Consider the following 4,720-nt stretch of genomic DNA (forward strand, 5'->3'; position numbering starts at 1 on the left):
AAGACCAAGTGAGGACGGAGCTCCAAGGGGCCGGCTGTTCTGAGTTTCCCACTGCAACTCCCTAAACTAAAGGCTTGAAGTAACCCACGGGCACCCGTCAATAAGACGGTGATCCCCTTCCCACTCTGAAACCACGCTGGCCAGTAGTGACAGCAAGCAACTGGCTCCAAGGTGTCTAAGAAGTACAGCTTGCAGATCTCCCCAAACCTAAAGAGCTCCAGCAGATCTAAAATTGCAGCCAGGCACATGCTGGGAGTCAGCACCTAGGCACCGTGGGACCTTCTGATCTCAAATAGACACACGATTTGGTAGTTCCTGTTTTACAGGCAGCCTTTATTCTGCAGGAAGGCTGTTGGCTCTGCACTAGATATCACGGGGGCTGTTGGTGCATTTTCCCCAATTGTGTTTTTGTGATGTAGAGCACAGATTGGAGTGGGGAGGGGGAGACAGTCCACTGTAGCTAGCCTGAGCCCTGCCCTTCTAGTATTTTTGTGGCCTGAGCTTAGGTGTTGAATCATGATGCAGTATAACTCCCTCAGTGGGTGGGGGGATTCTGCACCAATTACCACCGGCTATAAAGCCTTCAAGCCCCCATCCTGTTCCCGCACCCCTTGGCCCCTCAGTCCTCCTGACACAGGATCCTTTGCAATAAACCACAGCATGAAAGGGAGAAGGAAGTGGGTTCTGTAGCCACTGGCTCTTCAGCTGTCAATCCCACGGGTTCTTTTCCTGGCTCTGGCTCGTTCAGTTTTCACTTCAGCAGGCTGGGGTCCAGCGTCCCACAGCAGGCAGCTCTTCACTTCCCCTCGCACACCTCAGCCTTGTGCTGCTTCTCTCTGAAGTCAGGGGCCAAGCTCCCCACTTTCAGTAGCCGTGGCCCTTCTAGGTAAACAGCCAAGCCGGGAGAGGTGCCGGTTTGCAAACCATGCTGGCTGAAACAGAAGGATGTTCATACGAGGCTTCAGGGGGAGGGAGTTCCAGACTATTCACTCTTCTGCAATCACTACCAATAGCAACAACACAGAAGTTGCTGCGCTGCTTTGTGATCATAAAACTAACCACAGCGGTGCCCTGTACGGGGCAGCGGAGGTGGGGAATTAACGTGCACATGAAGCTGATACCTCCAGGGAGATCCTGCAAGCCACAGAAATGTACAGAGCTTTAATCCTTTTGAAGGAGGAAAGCAGCAGTAAGCGTGACTTTTGAAATGCTGACTCATGGTTTTTTTTTTTAACCCCCTGCTTGCACTTCCCTACTAGCAGTTACATACCGTAGCTGACCAAACGTCCACACCAGTTCAGAGTCTTCTCTCTACCCCTCCCCTCTCCACTCCTGCCCGCAGCCTGGCAAGCAGCCTCTGCCCGAATCCCAGCACTGAGTGAACTCCAGGAAGGGGTCCCGAGGGAGTTTTTTGGACTCGCACAGGCAACAGGAATGCAATAGGGGACAGGTGGCCTTTGTGGGAAGGGGGATGTTAGCACCAACCTGTGAGCAGCACGCGCTCCATAGCCTGCAGACCTGGAGCTGTGCTTGCATCATAGCAGGCTGCTTTGGCAATCGTGTGTTCTGGCAGTCTGGTTAAGTGTTGGCTCTGCAGTTCACTTCCAGAACTGGACACAGCAGGATCTTCCAGTGGGGTGTGTGCTGTGAGCAGGATGCTTTCAGGGCAGGTTTGCTTTCCAGTGGTTTGGCATCGGGCTTTTGCTAGCTTTGACATCTTTCACTAAACCAACCAGCTGTAATTTAACTTGGACCAAATCTTAATCCTGTTTGAGTGTGGAAAAACCTGATCTGCGTCTGCCACTCTACACTTCAGGTGCTGAACTCTAGCGTGTCTGCGTTCTGCTTGCAGTTCGCCATCTCCCTCCTCTTTCAAAAATAAAATGTTAATTTATCTAATTTACTTAATCTGATCCTGGCAGGGGTAATCTCAACAAGCTGTGAATTCTGCAGGGCGCAACTGGCTTCCATTTGTCCTCCATGGTGACTCCATCAAGTTACAGCAGTTCATGTACTGGCTGCATTTTTATTTAAAAAAAAAAAAATAGTTGCTCATAACATGATTTTCCCCCCTCTCATTTGTATCCATTTATTTTGTATGAAACAGAATAAATGTGACTCATAACTTCTTTCTGGTCATGGCTTTTATTTGCATTGCTTGTTCTCTTCATGCTTGACTTGATTCCTGACGCAGACTCTGAATCCTGGGGAAGGGAGAGGGTGGACCAATGAAAGTGCCCCCCCTCCCCAATTTAGAGGAAGGGCTACAGAGCATCACAGATGCCCCATTCTGCCACTGCACCTCAACCCTGGGCCCTTCTGTGTGAGACTGAGAAGGGAGATTGGACACTTTCATTCTGTCACTGGAGTGCCATCTGCTTGCTTCACACAGGCAGCAAAAGCCATCTGAGGGTAACAACTTAGAAATGATCTGAATTTGCTCCAATGTGGATGTAACTCCCCTTAAAGTCAGTGAGTTACTGCTACTTCAAGCCAGGGTGGATTTGATTTAAATCATGATTTAAATCACTAGTCATGAAAACTTGATTTAATCATGGATTTCTACATAAAAGTGCATTCTTGTTGGTTGTTATAACCATAATACATATTCTTCACAACTCGGAGATAGATGTAGGTTTCATTTTTAGAAGGTACACACGATACATTTTTAAACAGTGATTTATTTTGAAGACGTTTCAGATTAGTTTTACAGCTATATCAGAAAATGAAGGATTGTTTGGTTATTTCATTTACCAAAGGTAATTGAAGCAGATAGTTCACCTCCCAATGACTTCATAAATATCTCCAATTCAACAGGTTAATCATTAATATTTGGAGGGTTTTCTTGCCACGCTGTATTAGGAGGAGAACATCACCAGACGGACATTTAAATTGTTTTATTTAACTAAAACTACAATGTTATGTATTCTGGATTTTTTTTCTTCAACCGCAAACATATAATATTTTAACAAAACAAGCATATGAGGTGTTTTTAATTTAGTTAAACGTGCAAGTTTTTTTTTTAAATCAGGTTTGTTTTGTTTAACTAAAGTAGTTAAATGAAATTTTTGTTTTTAAAAAACAAAACAAAAATTGACTGTCAGCCAGGTCAACATGAGAAACTTAAAATATTGGTTTCTGCAGCTCTGGAACCCCATAAGATTGGGTCTCTAATCCATGAACTAGTGGAACTCATTTACAAAACCTTTCCTAAACTTTACATGAATATATTGTCTCATACTATAGAATTAGAATTTATAATCCCTATTCCATGATGAGATATCGTTGAGCTATAATGTAATTTAATTAAAACTATTGTTTTTCCCCTCAAAAAGCATTTTATCAACAAAATTGATTTAAATTAAAAAAAAATCTGATTTTTATCCACCCCGACCTTAGCAGCTCTTGCTGCTGCTCGCTGGGTGCCAACTGATGACTTGCAGTTTTGCCATAACAGGACGTGCAACTTCTTGTATCAAAAGGCTACCGTCTTACCCACCCAGTTCATAGTGCTACTGCAGGTGCTACTAGAGATTTTGCTGTGCTGTACAAGCTGATATGGGGACAGGTGACAAGATTTCATGAGTGACTGAACCTCAAGCGCTTTGGCTAAACAACTTTTGCATAGACACACCCACCCTGCCTAGGTGCTCAGCACGATGGGATTGCTTGCAAAAATGTAACCCTCCTGCCAGGTGGTGCCAGCAGCAACAAGGGCCGGGTTCAGTACCTAGGGGTTCCTTTTCACCAATACAACACCCCACCCAGTGACCTGGGACAATTATACACCACCACCTGGGCACCTCTAAGAGACAACACTTCCCCTCTCGCAAGCACAGAGTCTGAGTGTAGCAAAAACTTGTAATAAAAGGAGGGAAGTAACTCATCATTAATTTGGGAAAACACTGCAACTAGGGTTCATAAACACAAACCATGAGCAAAAGCCCCACCCCCAAGTAAGTTAGGCAGTGTCCTTCTCCCCTCAGGCTCTTAAGTCCAGCAACCCAAAAGTCCCTTTAACGTGCCCGTCCCTTCTCTGCACCCCACCCACTCACAGTTGCTGTCCTTGGCCAGTGCAGCCCCAGACTTCACCTCCCACCCTGTGTGAGTAAAGAGGCACCTTACACACTGCACTGCTCGGGCACTCGCTCGTCGCCCCAGCGGCCGATTGCCACGCCTCTGGGGGGCTCTGCTCTAGCCCTCTCTGCCAGCCGCCCTAAATTGTAGGCTACCTCTCTAAAAATGCCTGCAGGCCAGGGGCTGTCAGTTGCCTCTCTTCCTCCCTACCCCTGCACTGGCTACCTTTCGCAGGAGCTGATACCCCTCAGGAATTTGGGCCGGCACCTCTTCCCCCCTCCTTCATTCCACTGACCCTCAGGGACCCCGTGTCAAACATGGTGCCTCAAGGCCTGCCCACGGCCGCTGCGCACAGCACCGCCTGCCCCTCGCCTTGTTCCACCCGCCTCCCGCTGGTGGTCCAAATCTTACCCCCTTATTGCCACGTGCTGCACTGAGTAATTCTCTGCAAAGTGCAGCTGTGCCCATCTCCTCCCACCCCGTGTGCCCTGGGGCAGGGCTCGCCCCTTCGTGCCACTGCAACACGGGGGCAGAGGGAGAGATGCAGGGACCCAGGCCGGTGCTACCATTAAGGCAAACTAGGCGGTTGCCTAGGGCGCCAAGATTTGGGGGCGCCAAAAAGCGGTGCCCCCAATTCCCCCCC

The sequence above is a fragment of the Terrapene carolina genome, unplaced genomic scaffold (assembly GCF_002925995.2).
Source record: "Terrapene carolina triunguis isolate 2854851 unplaced genomic scaffold, T_m_triunguis-2.0 Scaffold194, whole genome shotgun sequence".
NCBI lineage: Eukaryota > Metazoa > Chordata > Testudines > Emydidae > Terrapene > Terrapene triunguis.